Source organism: Emydura macquarii, unplaced genomic scaffold (genome assembly GCF_026122565.2).
Source record: "Emydura macquarii macquarii isolate MOO-44397 ecotype Brisbane River unplaced genomic scaffold, CSIRO-AGI_Emac_v2 contig_2984, whole genome shotgun sequence".
Lineage (NCBI taxonomy): Eukaryota > Metazoa > Chordata > Testudines > Chelidae > Emydura > Emydura macquarii.
In genome coordinates, this window is record NW_027133121.1 from 36,351 (window position 1) to 56,352 (window position 20,002).

A 20,002-nucleotide genomic window follows, 5' to 3' on the forward strand; every position below is an offset into this window, starting at 1 on the left:
TTCTTGTGAGATTTGTGAGTGTCTCAGGGAGGAGTCACACAATCTAGCTGGGTGTGGGGGCATTACGTGCTGCTGGGCTGAGTGATCACATCACCCGGAGGGGTTTGCTGCTGGTCACTAGCAAAGCTTTGTAATGGACAGCCCAGGCTGGAGAGTTAAGGGGGCACAGCGGGTCCTAGGTTGTAACCCGGGGGAACCCGTCACACCCAGCTCATCACTAGATGTCGGGGGTGGGGGAGGAGGAAGCTCATTCCAATCCCACTTACACAAGAATGAAGAACGTTGAGGAAAAGTGGAGGCCTGTGTGTCTGAAACAGCTCCCTGCTCCGCTCAGCCCCAGACATGGCCACCTCTGCATGGGAGAGGAAGCTGCTGGTTTATTACAAACTGCTGATTGCTGCTTCTGGTCAGGAATTGTGGAAGAAACAAAGCTTCATTCTGCGTTTTAGTTGAGGCTCATCAGAGATCTGAGACTCTTTTATTATTATAAAAGCACAAGCATATGCAAGGGGAGAGCCACTGACGGGGTTGTCTCTGGTCAGTAAAGGGTCTCCAGCCTTCGGCAGATTTTAACATATATTTATAACAGTGTTAGAATTACAGCATTCATTCTTCTTATCATTAGTCAAGGTCACAGACATAAGCAAACTGCAGTACAAGTATTTTCAGCTGACAGTTGATATTTTTCAGCACTGTTTACATTCTTTTCTTCTGCACTGTCTCACTCTCTGTTTTATCCCCTCACTTTACCCATAAGACATACTTTCCTTGACCAAAGTTTAAGGCCTAAGCATTTTACTTCAACAGAATCCAGAGGGGGATCTTCCCTAGGTCATTACATGGCCTGGTGGTTGAGGAGATATCAACAAGACCCTTTTACCTCTAGAGCAGCAGCTGACCCCTCTATTAGGAAGTAGATAGGATCAGCCTTTGGGACCTGCCCCCTAATAATCCCTTCCTCTTCTATAGTGCCTTTCCTCAGAAGATCTCAATGCCCTTTACAAAGTAGGCCATTATCAATAGTTGCCCTCATAATGTCCTGCCCCCTCCCTTCTTTTTCATATCTCTGATCACTCTCAGTGCTTTCTGCTGGTTCTCTTCCTCCTTCACTAAATTCTCATGTTGTAACAATCCCCACCACAGGGCAGCGGCCGGGCGTCAATTTAGAACCTGCATAACCAAAGCCCAGATCTTCACCACTTGAACTGAGTGGTATTTCAGTTAGATGGCAGCAGTGGTAGGCTTTTCTGCTCCATGAGGGCAGCTGTGAAATGGGGACAAGCTAAGCATATTCCATCATGGAAGGCTGGCTGCTAACCAAAGTCTGGGCAGGGTAATTGCTGAAGAGGCCCAGTGGTCGGTATCCACTAGGTACTGCCAGCATTTTCAGAGCACTACATCCCATATCAACCCCTCTGCTCTGCCAACCTCAGAGCACCAGGCCACTCCCCTCTTCCTCCTTCTGACTCAGCCCTTCCCTGATGCCCAAGCAAGTGGAGTTCATTACTGTCAAGGCAATAACACTCCCAAGTGACAATCCCGGGTTTCTCGGTGTGTCTTGACTCCTCACATCCCTGGGGATTCCTGTGGCTTTGGAGCTGTTCACCTGTGTGTCATATGCCCTATGATGCAAACAGAGATTCTCGGTTAGCTCAGGCCCCAGGAGTGGGAGGGTCTGGGGTTCATCATTGTGGCTGCGATGTTCTGAGCTGGCTTTGTGTGAAGCATTGAGCAGGCCTGGGGAGATCTGGATTTGTTACAATAGAAGGAAGGAAGAGAGGGGAAAAAATATGCCAGCTCCCAAGGTCATCTCAGGGCCATTCTTCCTCAGCAGCAGGGCAGGAGCCCGGGTAGGAGGGTGAAAAGTGACGCTGGGTAGAGAAGAAAATTAGCAAGAACGTCAGCCCACACACCTTCTGGGGAAATTGAGAATGCAAACCCAGAGAGATCTGCAGGGTGGATGGTGAAGATGAGCAATTTTCCAGGGGTCTGTCTACTTTTCCTGGCCCCCATGACCCTCCTCTGCGGTTTCCAGCCTGGGTCAAGTCAGGCTGTTTGAATTTTACTTATGCTCTTCAACTGCAACAAGTTCAGAAAAAACAAAAAAATGACAGTTGAGTCCTAATGATGTTGCCTGTTCTCAAGGTGCCATCTACCAGCAAAGCGTATCATGTCATCCTCTGGTGGTTGAGCTGCTCAGCTATAACAGCCTACTGCTGCTGCCAGGTGGTGGAGCTGCTCCTTAGCCTCAAGAGGTGGCGGTTTAGGACTCGAATCCTGATGCAAATTATTATCAACCCAGCTGCCACATTGCTGAGCCTCAGTATCTTACAATGGAAGAGCGACCCTGGGGAGCTGGAAGGTTTGGAGGTACATAGACAGCAGGCGCATTCTCACTCTCTCATTCCTGGCTACCAATTTCTGGTACTTCCACTTGCCAACAAAACCCGTCACCGCTTTTGCTAGCTTCAGGGGCCTGTAACCACCCCGAACTTTTAGCTGGTAATAGCTGATCAATGGGCCTCATTTGTTATCGCCTTTTTTACCTCTACTAAATATGGCACCGGTCCCAATATCTGCTTTACCGCCTCTTTCCCCCACTTCCTCCCTCCCCTGTGATGTCTGCCCTAAACTGAAACACTTGGGCAGTTCACACTCTGAGGTTTCCATTGTTCTGTGTCTTTCCTCAGGCACTCTTGTTATGTCAGGCTTCCTATGTGTAAGCGGGGGAATGGGCCGCTATTCTGGGGATCTTTCCTGGCTCATGCACTACCCCGGTGGAGATGGCTAGCGACAGGATCTGAGTCCTTGCCCCCACTCCCTTTACCCAGAGGCCGGCCTGACCTCGGGGGCTCCCCTCCCACTCTCCTGTGTGGGGGGGTCCCTGTAACTCCGACAAGGCTGGGCCCTGATTCCTGGGGCTCAACCCCCAATCCTGCCGTGGTCCCTTAGGGCAGGGGCTAGGGAGTCCCCACTGCAGGTACTAACTCTGCACGGGGCGCGTCCCTGACCCCTGGTCACTGCACACAGTGCAAATAATACAATGTATTAAACAGACAGCAATCAAACAGCAAATAAAGACATACGAAATGCAGGGGAGTCTCTGGGGTGTGAGGGACGCTCACAGTCTGTGTCACACGTCGCAGGCCCCTGCGCAGGCCTGGCCGCGCTGCAGGGATGCAGAGTCAGACGCTGGCTCTGGCAGGGGCCACACGCCCCCGGCTCTAGGGGGCAGGGTCCTTCTCCCCAGCATCATCCCCCCGTCAGGGTCACGATCCCCCTCCCAGTCTGGCCTGCGAGGCCTCTGGGCTGGGGGTGTCTCCCTGTGCCCAGCCCCACCCAGGGTCCCCCTCGCTCCCCCCAGCCGCTCAATCACTGCACCCGGCTCCGGACGGCTCCAGCCCAGCCCAGCCCCAGCTCCTGCTCCTGCTCCACCTGTTGCTATGGGTCAGCTCAGCTCAGCTCCCTGGGCCTCTCCTCTGGCCCCCAGCCGCTGGCTGCTCTGTCCTTAGCTCGGCCCCGCTCTCGGCCCAGGCCCAGGCAGCTCCAGCTCACACGGAGGACGGGACTCCCCTTGCCTTCCTGGCTCCCTCATTGGCTGAACCACCCTGTCAATCAGGCTGACCTGAGTTGGCCTCTCCCCACTGGCCCTGGGGCTGTGTCTGGTTCAGGGTCCTGCTTCCTCAGGAGATGCCGACTCAAAAGACCCGCTAAGTGTCAGTGAGGGGCTAATAAGCCCCTTACACACGGCACTGATTCGTGTGTGTGTGCCGCTCCTGCGCAGCCACTTGTGAGCAGTCATGGCCCTGCAAGAACATTGCACTCAGCACCTCTTGGGTCTTTGCAAACAATTTCCTGGACCAAGGTCGTTCAAAGCCCCCCCCTTCCTGGGGCCTGGGCTATTCATTCTTTCTCCAGAGAATAACTCACATCTTTAGTCACGTGTGGTCACACCCATGTGTGGTGGGTTTATTTACACCAGTGCCACCGGGGAGCCTTGTCCCACCCGCTTTACAAGGCTCCCGGGTCCTTAAAGCACCAGGGACAGGAGCCCTCCTCCGATCACTGTTCCCTTCCAGGGCCACTGCCTCACTAGTTCTACCTCCTCCGGTCTCCCTCTATGAGCTGCTGAAAGGGCCATGCCATGTGGTGGAGTGGGCTAATCTCTAGGCACTACTGCCTTTAAGGGGCCGACTATTCTCATCACGCTTCATCTTACAAGCATCTCTGCTGGAGCCTCCAGAGTGGCTGTAGTTCCCTGTTGCACACCGCTCCGTTCCTCGAGCGGCCGCACTCACTCGCTGCACCTAGGCAAATTCCTCTTGCCCAGCTCTCGGGCCAGGACGTGCCCAGCTCCAAACCCATCCACCTAGTTTCAGACTTTTCCTCCCTCCGCCACTGCCCCATGCACCCAGAAACCCGTCATTTATGGCTCATCCCACCCTCTTCCCCAGATCGCTTGGCTAGAAAAAACAGCCAGGGCAGTAACCCTCTGCTAGGGCACATCCAAAGCTGGGGAAGGTAAAAGCCCAGACACAGGAGATTGCCTTGACCCACAACATCCTACTAAAGACTCCCTGGGCATAGTTACTGCATGGCAGTAGTGGCAGCCCACCTGAGGCGAAAGGGTGTGCAAATCTTCCCTTACCTGGACAATTGGCTGATCAGGGGCAGGTCCAGGTCCCAAGTGCAGGAGAGCGTGACTCTCATTTGCTCCACGTGCAGCAGGCTGGGACTGTTCATAAACAAGCAGAAGTCCACACTAACCCCAGTGCAATGCATAGAATTCATTGGAGCCACCCTGGACGCTTCCCAGGCAAGAGCCTTCCTGCCTCTGCCACGTTTCGAGGTGATGGTCTCTGTCATCTCCCAGCTGCACCGATGCCCCAGGACAACAGCCAGGCACTGCCTACAGCTGTTGGGCCACATGGTGGCCTGCATGTATGTAGTGAGACTAGCTCAGGTGGCTTCAGGCGTGGTTGGCCTCGGTATATGTGCTGAGCAGAAACCCATTGAATCAGGTGCTCACAGTTCCCCCGCCAATCCTAGCTTCCCTAGACTGGTGGAGGTCTCCCAGAGCAGTGTTGAATGGCGTCCCATTCAGGGATCTGGCCCCGTCAGTCACCCTAATCTCCGACGCCTCGGATGTGGGATGGGGAGCCCACATCAGCACCAACCTGAGCACTCAGGGGCTCTGGTTCGTGGAGGACAGGCACCTGCACATCTACGTGAAGGAGCTGAAGGCTATTTGCCTAGCGTGCAAGGTGTTCCTCCAATTCCTGACAGGCAGAGTGGTGCAGGTGCTGACGGACAACACCGCAGCTATGTTTTATATAAATAAGCAGGAAGGTGCTGCTGGACCTTTTGATCGCCCCGCCAATGGAGCTCCCGAGGCGGCACGACATTCTTGCCCAGGACCACGGTCGCCTGTTGCACCTGGACCTGGACTCCCTGCACCTCATGGCCTGGAGGCTCTGTGGCTGACGGAGGGAGAGAGAGAGCCTGCTCGGTTCCCAACAAGTCCTGCTGGGAAACAAGAAACCTTCTACACAGGTCATGTACTGGGCTAAGTGGAAACAGTTTCCTCTTGGGTGGAGTCCTGGGACATTCCGCCCAGCCTCTCGCCTCTGCAGGCGATCCTGGAGTACCTGCTCCAGCTAAAGCTCCAGAGCCTGGCGTTGGCCTCATTGAAGGTTCACTTGGTGGCCATTTCGGCCTTCCATCAGTCACTAGAGGAGAGATCCCTGTTCTCCCATCCCATGTCAGTCATGTTCCTCAAGGGGGTGGAGAGGCTGTATCCGCAGGTCCGCGACCCGGTGCCTCCCTGGGATCTCAACCCGGTCCTCAAGAGATTCACGGGGCCCCCCTTTGAACCCATGGCTTCATGCCCTCTGCTCCTGCTTTCATGGAAGGTAGCCTTCCTGGTGACCATTACCTCAGCTAGGAGGGTCTCCAAAATTAGGGACTTCACCTCGGAGTCCCCTTATACAGTATTCTATAAGGATGCGGTGCAGTTGAGGCCACACCCAGCCTTCCTGCCCAAGGTGGTTTCCCAATTTCATTATAATCAAGATATGTCTCCCCATGTTTTTTCCCAAACTGCACGGTTTGGAGGAGGACGGGAGATGGCATTCGCTAAACATGAGACAAGCCCTGGCCTTCTACATCGAGCGTACAAAGCCGTTCTGGAAATCCACGCAGCTCTTCACCTGTCTCCACCCAGCGCATCTCCTCGTGGATTACATCGTGCATCAATTTCTGCTACGCGCAGGCGAGGGTGCCGCTTACGGGAACCATCACAGCGCACTCAACCAGAGCTCAAGCCTCGTCTACAGCCTTCCTGGAGAGCGTGCCCCTGCAGGATATCTGCAAAGCCGCCACCTGGTCGTTGGTACTCACCTTCACGTCCCACTACGCCATCGTCCGGCAGGCGAGGGCGGACGTGGGATTCGGCAGAGCTGTGCTGAGGGCAGCTCACCGGTAACTCCTACCCACCTCCAAGGTATTGCTTGTTAGTCACCTTTGTAGAATGGACATGAGCAATCACTCGAAGAAGAAAACAAGGTTACTTACCAGTAACTCATGTTCTTCGAGATGTGTTGCTCATGTCCATTCCACAATCCACCCCCCGTCCCCGCTGCTGGAGTTGGCAGAAAGAAGGGACTGAGTGGGCGTAGGGCCGGCAGTGCCTCAAATACTTCAGCATGTGCGTGGAACTTCAGGGGGCACCAGAGCCGGCCCTACAGGGTCTGCTAAGGGGAAAAAAGTTCTGGGAACCGTGCACGGTGGCGTGCACTCACCTATAGTGGAATGAACATGAGCAACACATCTCGAAGAACATCAGTTACTGGTAAGTAACTTTGTTATTTCCTCCTTTGATCTGGTACCCAGCCTAGTGGATGGGGGGAAGAGGTGGACGTGATATATCTTGGATTTAGTAAGTCTTTCAACACAGTGCCACATGACATTTTCGTAAGCAAACTAAGGAAACGTGGACTAGATGAAATTATCACAAAGTGGGTGCAAAGTTGGTTGGAAATCCTTACTCAAAGGATAGATGTGACCTGTCCGTGCCCAGAGTAGCCAACTGATAATGCCAAGGTCTGGGCAGGCTGCAAACGGAGAGCAGATTCTCCCAGCACTAGTGGGTGGCACTGAAGCCAGACTCCCCAACCAGCCACAGACTGCACTTCTGAATCCCCACAGAAGCCAGTGTAGTAAGTATAAGACCTGTCATAAGGCCTGTAAAACAGGCTATGGCCTAAGTGGAAAAAACCAAGCTAGCTGAAATTGGCACAGGAAAGTGATGATACTGCAAGTATATATACTGTCAAAATATTACATTATGTAGCAGGTATAGGAGGTACCAAGATACTAAAAGGAACTAACTCCCTAAAATGACACTTTGATGAATAGAAATGACTAAAAGGTGATAAATGGCGTTGTTTTGCCCAAATCAGCCAATTAACGGAAAAAGGTGGCATTAGACTACGTTAAGAGGGTGGCAACTACCTGTGTCAAAGGGGGCAGAACGAAATTGTATGCAACAATGTATAATAGAGGGAATAATATTGTCCGGTCTAGGGGATAATGGAAAGTCCCGCTGTTGGGCCGTGGCCATTGTAACGCCGCCTATGACCTTATGTCCTTATGTCCTTAGGTCCTTGTCCTTATGTCCTTATGTCCTTAAGATTGCCAGTGATGGACATAAAATAAATGCAGTCAGACCACCTGAAGCATCTTGCCAGAGATTGATTGATTAGGGCTCAGTCTGCAAGAGGCCAGGTCCCTTTGGGATTTGCCCTGAATTGAAATTGAATTGAATTGAGGTGGACAATTCTGGAACTGGGGGACGTTTCTAACTCCAGGCAATTAGTGATGGTTCTCTGCCCGGAAGCAGAAGTGGGTGGAGCCCTTAAGTTTCTTTTTTTTATCCTATCTCATGTCACTGGCTCTTATAATGCATAAAAATACATAGGGCCTGATTCTTAGTCACACGAAGGCCCCTTTATATCAGGGTAAAGGGGCCTGTTTGGAATCAAGCCCTCCATCCTTTGCAGGGCCAGCCTTAGGAAAATGGTGTCCTGGGTGAACTTGTATTTTGGTGACCTGGCCCCCGTGGGCATGGCATCCCCCCATTGCCCGGGACCCTGCAGGCTCCTCAGGCTTCCCCGCCCCCATTGTCCTATTCCCTGTACTGTGCCCTCTTCACACCGAACCCCTGCACCCCCCCTCCTGCACCCACCTGCTCAATTCAGCCTCACTGACATCCAGTGGCAGTGAGTTCCACTGGCTAATTCTGTGCTGTGTACATTGTGGTGATTTGTTTGTTGTGGCCTGCAGTGTTCTGGGTGCTTTCCAGAGAGGCAAGAAGGGACAGTCTTTGCCCTGAGGAACTTGCAGGCTAAGGATGGAGAGACAGACAGGCAGGGGCCAGGGAAGGGGAGCAGCTAAAATCAGGTTTTTTCCATGCCGATCAGCAAGATTCACTCGAGAGAGCAAAGCAGAGAAGGACTGAAGTGTGCACAGAGTTGGAGCCTGTAGGATGGACTGTGGGAGGTCGTACCATGCATAGGCGCCTGCCTGGAGAGGGGCACAGAGGTGGCTGTACCAGCTGCAGACAAAGCTGGGATGTGGGCAGAGCAGGAGGCATGGGGCAGATAAGACCCAGGACCTTGGTGGGGTGGGGGCTGTGGATGATTGTACAAGGGGACGATTAGGCTAGGACATAAAACAGGGGTGGGGTTATTGGACAAGGCCAGGCACGTGGGTGGGGTGTGGAGCACAGGGAATTGTACAAGGGCAAACAAAACTAGGAACAAGAACTGTGCAGGGGGTGTGGCGATGAGGGGATATCATAGAATATTAGGTTGGAAGGGACCTCAGGAGATCATCTAGTCCAACCCCCTTCTCAAAGCAGGACCAACCCCAACTAAATCATTCCAGCCAGGACTGTCAAGCCACACCTTAAATATCTCTAAGGATGGAGATTCCACCACCTCCCTAGGTAACCCATTCCAGTGCTTCACCACCCTCCTAGAGAGAAACTTTTTCCTAATATCCAATCTAGACCTCCCCCACTGCAACTTGAGACCATTGCTCCTCGTTCTGTCATCTGCCACCACTGAGAACAGCCTAGCTCCATTCACTTTGGACCCTCCCTTCAGGTAGTTGAAGGCTGCTATCAAATCCTCCCTCATCCTTCTCTTCTGCAGACTAAACAAGCCCAGTTCACTCAGCCGCTCCTCATAAGTCATGTTCTCAGCCCTCTAATCATTTTTGTTGCCCTCCACTGGACTCCCTTCAATTTGTCCACATGCTTCCTGTAGTGAGGGGCCCAAAACGTGGTACAGTACTCCAAATGAGGCCTCACCAGTGCCGAATAGAGGGGACTAATCAATTCCCTCGATCTGCTGGCAATGCTTCTAGTAATGCAGCCCAATGTGCCATTAGCCTTGACTCATATCCAGCTTCTCGCCCACTGTAACCCCCAGGTCCTTTTCTGCAGAACTGATGTTAGCCAGTCGGTCCCCAGTCTGTAGCAGTACGTGGGATTCTTGTCCTTATTGAACCTCATCAGATTTCTTTTGGCCCAATCCTCCAATTTGTTCAGGTCACTTTGTATATAAGATATGAACGTCAGTGAGGGAGAAGCATGGAGCCTCACGGTGCCTGGGTGTCTGGGCTTTGCCTCCTGGCAGAGCTCCATGGTTTGGTTCGAGGAGCCTCTGCACAGAGTCAGTTGAGTTTCCTCAGTTTAGCCACTTAAGGTCATTTCTGATGCGCTTCCTCATTCTAGTGAATTTTCCTCTTTCTAGTTCTAGGAAATCATTCTGAGCACATTCCATTCCGGAGCATGGGGAAGTTTATTACATAGGGCCAGATCCTTAGCTGGTGTAAATGGGTGCGTTGACCCCAATGGAGTGGTGCTGATTTTCGCCAGCTGGGGAATCTGATCCAATTGACTCAGAACGTGGAGATGGACTAGTTGACCTCCTGAGCTCCCTTGCTACTCTACATTTCTGTGATTCCATGAAATGGTGCTAGGCCGTCTGCACTGTGCTCAGTTTCCCCCCATAGGTTCTCAGTGTCTCACCAAAGCAAACTATTCTGCGACTGGGAGATGCGGTTAGTCAGAAGGAAGGAGAACAGGGCATGGTGAGAAGGCAGTGCTGTCCTGTGTGCAGTGCTGTTGATTGATACGATCTAAAGCAGCAGGACGTAAGTTAACTTGCCTTCCTGTCTAATTTCTTCAAGATAAGGAGGCTGCAAAGCTCAGACTCCTCAGAGCTCGTCCTCTCCCGTTAGCAGCTGAGCCACCATGGGAACCCGAGGTGACACGTATCTATTGGGTGAATGGAACGAAGGCCATGGGCTGAACTCAAGGGTTGGGGTAGGAGAATCCAGAGGGGTCTATGGGAATGTCTGCACTGGAGCTGGAAAGTGAGTGTTCCAGCTTGAGAAGACATAGCTCTCATCTAGCTATGTGCTACAATGAGAAGTGTTGCTGTGGTGGTAGGAGGGACTAGCCCCCTGTTTATGTACCTGTTCTCTTGGATGGGATCATAGTCTGGGCCGCGAGCCTCTCCTGTTACTGCCCTTACCACGGCCACGCTTCTATTTTTAGCGTGCGAGCTCGATCAGAACGAGAGCGGGTGTGACTCCTCGAGCTGGAATTTACACTGCTGAGTGTGCTACGTGGTGACAGGTGGCAGTTGCACAAGGGGAATTTCCAGGTAGCTGGTTAAGCCAGTTTTCCGTCGTGGCACAAAGCTGGAGTTCCTGCATATTGCTACGATAATCCTAGCTATTAATGAAAGAATTGACTTAATTGGATTTACACCAGAATCACAGTGGGGTAAACAAGCAAAATTTGGTCCATAGGCGGGGCTGGAAGTCCCCTCTCTCGCTCTCTCTCATTCTGTTGCTTATTTCTGTATATAACATGTTAAAATCACATCTTTTTTTTTATTTCTTTCAAGTATTTCTTCTCCTCGTCCTATTCCCCTCTTCACCACCAGGGAGCACCCAAACGTCGTTCGGTAAGTTCCCTGGCTGGCAGAATGTAATGCTGTATGTGACCCGTTCCTGCCCATCACATGAGAGCCCCACACAGAATGTGTCTCTGCCATGAAACTGACGCAGGCTTGGCAGCTCTCAGTGGGATTACTGAGACTGTACTTGGGGGTGGGGAGTAATTGGATCTGGGTCATTGGGAATAGCTGGATTGTTTAGGTGGAGGTTAAATCGATTTCTGAAGTGTTGACCAATGTGTGCTGGGCTAATAGAATATATCACATTATCAATAGGTATGAGTCACATTCCATATATTAATACTGATGGGATGTGCTTATTGCATATAACATTGTATTGTATATACACTTCTAACAGATACACTTCTAACAGATACAAGGCCTACACTGGCCTGTTTTTCTATAATCTTGTTCACCTCTGCTAAGAATCCCATAACAACTTGCATTAGCATTAGCTTAAGTAGCCAGGAAAACTGCCAGGATCAGAACATAGGGGGTTCTACCAAGGAACAGGCAGGGAGTTACTCTCACTGGAATGGCCAAAAGATAAAGACAATATACATGGGACAAGCCGAGCAGCTGCCGTCGCACTCTTGCTCCGTGGAATGCGTGTGTCCAGAACAAAGAGATAAGGGGCACAGTCTGATACAAGAGAAACAAGGTAGAAAGATGATTGGTTAAGACTAACCTCAGAGGATGGCTACGGTACCTTTTTCCTTGTAAAGAGCTTGGGTATAAAAAGGACAGCTTTAGGGGTGTGACTTTGGAAGCAAGCCTTCTTCGTACAGTGAATTCAACACTGCTGCACGAGATGGGTTCCTGGAAACTGGAGCTGTATTGAACCTTTTCCCCTGTAATATCCTATTACTGATTTTTAGCAATGAACCTGACTGGTGCTGGTTATCTGGTCTCTTGAATGTATTGCACAACCAACCAAAGTGCGGTCGAGCAGCTGGCTGTACCGTTTGCCAACAGAAAGGAAAACCCAGACTCTTCAGAACTGGGAAGGTTTACGGACCACATCCCACCTTGAGTAAATCAGCAGAGCTCCACTGATGTTAAAGGAGTGATGCCAGCTTACACCCATTGAGGATCTGGCCCCTCCGTGTGTGAGCTTTAGTCCCTCTAAGTCCATTTGTCCATTCAGTCTCCCTCACCCCCTCTGCTTACGGGTTCTACCTTGACACTAGACACACCGTCTTCTAACCAGGATTCCTGCTTCTGCCGTGCCGCACTGAGCCATCTCCTCATGGTGTCACTAGGCCTTGCCCCCTACTCAAGGCTTGGCAGCGCAGACAGCCATAGCTGGAAGCCCAGCAGGCTGGCCCAGAGGGTGGCACTGAGTTGTGATGCCACAACTCTGCATGTGCGGGGAGCTAAACAAACCCCAGGGGCATTTGGTCATAAAAATTTTATTCGAGACACACACACCTACAGGTTTAAAAACTGTGTAAAAAATGAAATACCCATGATGTGGCTTAGAAAGGGTTAAAACAGCAGCCATGCTGGTTCTGGGCAGGGGGGGTCCAATCCGGTTATCGGCTCTGTTCAACTGAAAGAGAAAGAGGCTGTTAATCCCACTTCTGCCACCAGGGAGCTCCCATTGACCTGGCTCAGCCAGACTCCCCAGCGCCGCTACCACTAGGAGGCTTCACCACAGAGCCCTGCCCCCCAAAACAACAGCACAGCAGCCATCACAGCCCCCTCTACAGTGGTGGGGGCAGAGGCTTTGGAGTGGGGAATGGGATGTCCCTGGCTGCTGCTGTTGCACAAGCATCTGAGATCAGGAGGGGCCCCATCCACTGCTGAGTCTCATCTCCAGGCCCATCACCATGGCATTTGGGTGCCATAGGAAAATCTGCCCCCCACTCAGGACTGGTTATTTCTCCCTCCTCCCATGTACACAGGGCTCCCCAGCTGTGGTGCCCCCCAAAAAGCCAGGATTTGGGCCCAAGCCCCCCAACTGTTCCCCCTGGGCAGATCCGCCCTTGCAGGCAGGAGAGGGAAGGGACACGGGGCAGGCCTCCCCGCGGGTACGTACTGTACGTGGAAATGTCGATCTCCTCGGGCAGCTCCGCCACGTTCACCTCGAAGCGATCCTGCACCTCGTTGAGGATCTTGGAGTCGCCCTCGTCCGACACGAAGGTGATGGCCAGGCCCTTGGTGCCGAAGCGCCTGGCACGCGCCACCTGCAAGGAGCAAAGAGGGGCCGTCAGTGGGGAGCCCCTTGGGAATCCAAGAGAGGGAGGGGCCTCCCAGAGCCCCTCCCATCCGCACCATGTGACAGTCACTGGGGGGAGCCGCTGGACTCCTACAGGGAGTGCCTGCAGCCAACCAGGAGCCAGCGTGAAGCGGGGGGAGGGGGGAGAGACACGGACCAGCACAGGACCTCCAAGGGCTGGGGCGGTTCCGTGACCCACCCAGGGCAATGCAGTGGGGGAGGGCTGGAGGCAGCTCTCTCATGCCGCCCACCACCATGGGGACTTCAAGGGGGGGCCATAGTCAAGCATCCTCCCCGCCCGATGTTTCGGCTGCTTGAACCCAGGCAAAGAGCCCCCCCATCTGCAAACACCAGACAGGCCTGGATCAAGCCCCTTCCTGGGGAGCCAGGGCCCCCGGGCACCTCAGCCTTGACCCACTTGCTCCAGTAGCGGCAGGAATCAGCAGGCCGGGCAGAGGGGAGACGCACATCCTGCATGAACTTCCTGCAGACAGACTGGATCTCCTTGCTGAGGGTGGCGTTGGACATCATGCACTGCTTCTCGTGGGGCGTCAGCCGGAAGATCTCCTGCACGTCCCGCCCCACAGAAGCTGCCCCTGGGACCAGCCCCCCTCACCGAGCTGCTCCAGTATCTTGTCACACTCGTCAAAGTGCTTGACGCTGTGCAGGTTGAGACTCTTGTTGCGCACGGGGGCCAGGATGCGCTCCGGGGTCCCCACCACGATGTGGGGGCAGTTCTTCTTCAGCACCTCCTCATCCTTCTTGATGGACAAGCCCCCGAAGAACACCGCCACCTGCAGGCGGCCATGGGGACAGCAGCGTCAGCAGCCACGCAGTCAAACCGGGAGTTGGGGGAGCGTCTTCCCCTTCGTGTTGGGGGAAACCAAGGCAGAGGGGACAGGACTTGTCCAAAGGCAGTTAGCGGCTGAGCCTAGACTAGAACCCACGAGTCCTGACTCTGAGCCTATTAGCTCCCAATCGCCTCCCAGAACTGGGACAGCACCCTGCACCCTTGAGCCACCCCTAGCATCCCTGCTTCCTGTGATCAGTGCCTGTTCTGAGCCTATCCTGCTCAGGCCTCTCCCATGAGACAGGAGACAAAACAGACAGCCATGGCTTCAAAATTCCTGAGTATCGGGACTAATTTTCTGATTAAGGGATTTGTGTGAAAGGGGGCTTACCTGGTGGAAAACTGGCTATTGTCTTCCCACTGGCACTTCCCTTCCTCTTCTACATCGCTCAGTCCCAGCCAGTATATCGTGTTTTTATTACTGTCTTTCAAAAAACCCTAGAAAGGACAAGAATTTAATACGAAGAAGGCCAACATGATGACTCCTGAGACTGGCACGGTGAAACCGAATGGTCAGTCTGTGCAGTTCTAATGCACCCATCAGCCTGGTATCCCAGCAGCCTTTCACTCTCAAGTCAGCCAGCCGTCTAGCGATCAAAAGTCAATGCCTTCTGAAAGGATTTTCACTGCCTCATAGGTGATGAGTTTGGGAGTTCTCAATGGGGCAGGGTGTACATCTCCCGCAAACATCCTCCCCCATAGCCTCCTCCCCAGTGCTATAAAATAAAGCACCGATAGGCTTAGATTGGCAGAGGAGCTCCATTGCCTTCAGCAGAGCAATGCTGATTTACACATCTCAGGAGTTGGTCAAATTTCAAATCGCGTTTGTGATGAGAGTCACAAACTCCTACCCCAAACTTGATTCTCTTCTCCCGTCAGTGTAACTTAGCCAGGAGAGTTACATCAGTCCAAGAGGAAGATCAGGTGATGCAAACGCCAGTAAATTCAGAGGGATTTCATGCATTACTCTGCATTGGCACAGTTGGAACTGAGAGCAGGATTTGACCCTTAAGCCTCTTTTTTTCCATTCTGAATGATATGTTACAGCAAACAGAGGGGATGTGTAGGAAGGTGCTGTGGCCTCCCCGGAGTCGGGACCCGATGAAGGTCCGCAGGAACTTCGCCGGATCGGAAGAGGCCAGAAGGCAAGTCTGCCCGGCAACAGAAAGGCCGGGCTGGGGTGGGGCCGGCAGGCCAGTCTGCCCGGCAACTAACAGGCCGGGCAGTGATAGGACCACCCAGCCAGCCCAATCAGCTACCGTGGGGCGGAGCTCCGACAGGAAGGGGCAGTATAAAGGACAGGCCCCAGAGCTCAGTCTGGAGGAGAGTGTTGCTAGAGACAGGTGAGCTGCTCTGCTGGCTGAGGCCAAGGTCAGAACAGAGACTCTGACCATCCCTGGATCAACCTGGGCCTGGAGACTGGGTAGGGCCTTCATGTAGCTGGACCAGACAGCCCAGCCAGAGAGACTGGGCTGAGATACCAGAGCCCTGGGGCTGGACTGAATCCCCTGAACCCTGGGACTGGACAGAGCTGGCTGAGCAGCCCAGGTGGGAGATCCCCTCCCCTCCCTCCCGCCCGCCCCCGAGGCCAGATGGGACCTGGAGGAGCTGCTGGCTGCTGAGCCCCCAGAGTCAGGGCAGGACCTGGCTGAGCTGCCTGAGGCGGAACCTTTCCCCAGCCCTGTGACCTGGAGGAGCTGCCCCTAGCAGAGGATCTTCCCCTGTTGCCGCCTGTGGATGAGGAGGAACTGGTGGGCCTACCCTGGATGGAGTGACCCTGAGGAGTCAGGTACTGGGGGATATGGGCAGGAAGTGGCCCAGGGACGGCCATAGTCAGTGGCTGGGACAGGGGCGAGCCCCGTTGGTGTGTGTGGCGGGAGCCCTGCCGGCTGAGGGGCAATGCCAGTGCCACTGCTAGGGCCCTGGGCTGGGACGCAGTGGAGACGGGTGGGCCTGTGTCCCCCTCCCCCCTTCCCTAGCCACCCCAGGAGAGACTTCTCCTCCCGACCGCCCCAGAGAGCGAACCCACGGCTCGCCTGCCCTGCCGAAGGGTCAGAGCCTTTGACTGTTTGCTCACCCGCCCTGCCTGAGGGCCGGGCTAAGACCCCCAAGAGAGCTAACTGTTCCCCATTTAGGAAGGCGTTGTGTCCTCCCCTGGAGTCGGGACCTGAGGAAGGGGCACAGCGACCGGGCCGGATCGGACGGCCCTGTAACAGGAGGGCTTACCTGCTCATTATCATTGTTAATGATAACCAGGTGAGACCCTTGCTCAGTACAGAACTGCTTCGCACCCCTCCAGTCTTTAGTCATATTTGAAAAGTAATAGCCGGCTTTCTCAGACTTCTTCCAGTTGGCTGCACATTTCACAGGCTCTGGGAAGGTGCTGCAGACAGAGGCTGTAAGGCAGAATTCAGGGCAGCCCTGCATTAACGCTGGAAACTTTGGCTCATGCAGGAAGCAGTTTTTTGCTTATTTAGTGGGGTCGCTCACTGGGAGTGTGTCACATGTTTTCCAGAGTTTGCACTATCTTCCCATTTGTTTCCATGAGACATTTTAACCTGTAAGTCCTTTTTGGTTTGGATTCTGGCTACGTTAAAATCCTCCTTTCTCCAAATTTTGCTCTTATTCACACTGCTGTAAACCCAAAGTGACTCAATATTCTTCTGTTGAGTTACTCTGGATTTACACTGGGTAACCAAGAGCAGGAACTGCCCTTCATTCACCAGTCCCTTTTGATGCTGCTTGGGGGTAAAAGTGATCACAACAACATATTTTCACTGCTAGTATGATCAGACCAGGAGAAAATACTGGAGATGAAAACGCCCCTGATGTTCTCTCACCTTTGCAGTCCCAAAATTCCTTATAGCTCCTGTTCATGCGGCACTCGATTCGATCTCGCTCTGTTCGTGCAGCATCCAGCTCCTGCAGCACTGAAAAGTACAATGCAGCACATAAAGCAGCTAGGAAGTAGGCAGCATGGTCTGGCAGAAGAGGTGCTGTCCTAGGACTCAGGGGAGCTGGGTTCTATTTCCAGGTCTGTCCCTGACTGTGGGCAAGTCTCTTTTCCCTCTTATCCTGTGTCTGCCTTGGCTGTTTAGATTGTGCAGGCAAGGGCTGTCTTTCTTCATGTGCCTGTACAGCACCAAGCACCATGGGGCCCTGATCATGGTCAGGGGCTGTAGGTGCCACTGTAATGCAAGTAACAATTGAAATGCAGCTAAATAGCCATTTGGAGCTGAAAAACCAGGCGTAAGCTCTTCTGAGAGGCAGCCTTCCTCACGAAGGGCCAGATCCTTAACTCCTTCCTGGTGATCTAGTGATCCTATCATTTATTTGTTGTATTCACCTGATGTTTCTTGCCTTAGTGTGTCAGCTCTTTGGGGCAGGGCCCACAATTTTGTTTTATGTTCGTGCAGCACCTAGCACAGTAGGGATGGGGCCACTGGGTGCTCTCACAATACAAATAAATGATAATAACGATAAGCCTCAATTGCTGTAAATGGGCATTTATTGACTGACATCAGCTAAGCATCTCCTAACTGTCCAGTCTCTGTGTGACCTTAACCGAGTCCTTCACCTCGTGCAGCCTCAGTGTCTGTCTGATTCTCCTCTCATGCTGTGCCGTGTAAATCAGGAGTAACTCCATTAAACTCACTTGGTCTGATCTAGATCTCACTTAAACCTGTGTGCACCGGTGTTAGAGACCTGTTACAGGATGCGTTATGTGAAGTGTAAATAGTTGTGAACCAGGCCAGACTCCATTTTGGATTTGGAATCCATCTTGGAGTCGGACCCTGGCAGCTAGACAATGCCACTTGGCAGGATGCAAAGGCCTGAAATCCACCCAGTGACGGGTGAAAAGGCAGGAAACAGCAGCCCGAGTGCGGAATGCAAAGGCAGCAGTGCCGTGTGCACAACAGGAGGGCCGGGGGCAAAGGCCTGCAAGGCGGGAAAATCCCCGACAGCTGATTGGCCGAGGCCAGCCCCAGCAGCAGTGACTGAAGGCAGCGAGTGCCGGCGCTCGGGGCTGTACATCGGAGCGGCAGCCTGGCGGGGTGTCATAGTGTCTGCGTGGGCAGCGAGAATCGAGGCCGAGAAGCCACCGACTGCGGACCTGGAGCCGAAGCAGAGGATGAAGAGCAGATGGTGAGCAGCGCTGCGTGGGTGGAGCGAAGAGTGACTGTAAATAGTCACAGACTGAGGAACCCAGGGGTGTGTTACTGTTTTGGGGTCTGGGGTTTCTCCCCGTTGGGTTGTGCTTCACTCCAGTGGGTTTGTGTGTGGTGTTTGTCCCTTTGACTGAACACCAGCAGTGGGATTTACAGTCTGCTCCCAGTGAGAGATCCGGACGCCAGGGTAAACGAACTTCCCCCGTCACACTGGGACTAATTCCACTGGCGTCATGGGGGTGAAACCAAGATAAACTGATGTGAGAGCTGGATCAGGTCTGAAGGGGTAATTCTGGTATAAATCAGAAGTAACTATTGAAGTCAAGGGTTCTTCCCTTGAGGTAAGTGAGAGGAGAATCAGACCTAGGTGTAGCTATGAGCTCCTCCGGGGGTTGGTTGGTTTAGCTTTTTTCATTATTTGCAAAAAGCTCTGAGATACTTGGGTGTGTGGGCTAGAGATGGACCAAGGACTCCTGGAAGGATTAGCATAGCCCAGATTGACCCATCCACACCTAATTCAAACCCAGCACTGTCCACTGTTAACCAGAAGTACCTACGCCATGTTGGCTAGAGTCCAAGAACCTACCATTCATTAGCCTCTCCGAGTGGTTATAGATTAAAACTTGTAACTCCTCTGACATCTCCGAGTCTAAAAGGGAAACGAAAGAATATGGCTTTTCCATTCAGGTTAAAATAAATCCTCAGCTAGCTAGGAACGACTGACCACACTGGCTCAGATCAGGAATCTTATCTAGTCTAGTCTCCTGTCTCCAAGAGCGGCCTCTACCAGTTGCTTCAGAGGAAGGTGCTCTGGTGATAACCTGCCTCCAAGGGAAGTTTCCTCCTGCCACCCTATAGTAAGAGGTTGGCTGATGCCTTTAAGTCAACTGGGCTGTGTTGATTTACACAGCTGAGTATCTGGCCCAGTGGAGTTACTCTGGATTTACACCACTGTAACCAAGATCAGAATCTGATCCCTTAATGTGGGATTGCTGGCATGGGACTCAACCGCATTGCCAGGAGTCCCTCCCGCCCTTTGTCTTAGGGTATGCCTACACTGCAAAAAAGGACCTGTGACAGCCAGTCTCCGAGCCTGGGTCAACTGGCTAGGCTCCTGGGTCTCATGCTGCAGGAGAGAACCTAGCAGTGTAGACATTCAGCCTCGAGCTGGAGCCCAGGCTCTGAAACCTGGGGAGAGGCGAGGCTCCTGCAGTCCAGGCTCCAGCCTGAACCTAAACATCTACTCTACTATTTTTAGCGCCCCAAGCCCAGGTCAGTTGATTCCAGTCTGAGACCGCTGCCATGGAGTGGTGGGGTTTTTTTTTTTTTTTTTTTTTTTTGTGTTACTGTGTAGCTGTACCCTCATCCATTTAGATGGTGAGAGCAAGAACTGCCTTTCTCTCTGTTCCTGTACAGTGCCTAGCACAATGGGGCCCTGATCTTAGTCATGGTCTCTAGGTGCTACTGTAATACACGTAATAATAAATAAATAATATAAGAACTTGGGGGGAGGGGAGGAGAGGATATGGCACTAACTTTTCTCTTCACCCAAATGGCCTCTCCTGGAGATGACCCAGTGGGAGAATCACTGGAGCACGGATGTGTCTGGAGTTGCTGGTAACGCTCCCCCACCCCTATCTTCCATGTTCAATATTAGTACAAGCCCACTTAACATTCAGTGGTGTTGCTTGTATAGGCAGAGCTTGATTCCCGTCGCCCTGAACCTTGC

At 52.8% G+C, this 20,002-nt stretch overlaps 1 pseudogene; it reads right to left on the reverse strand.

The window, feature by feature from the left end:
* Positions 1-13,473: 13,473 nt before the first annotated feature.
* On the reverse strand, positions 13,474-18,914 carry LOC137167760 (uncharacterized; annotated as a pseudogene).
* Positions 18,915-20,002: the final 1,088 nt, after the last annotated feature.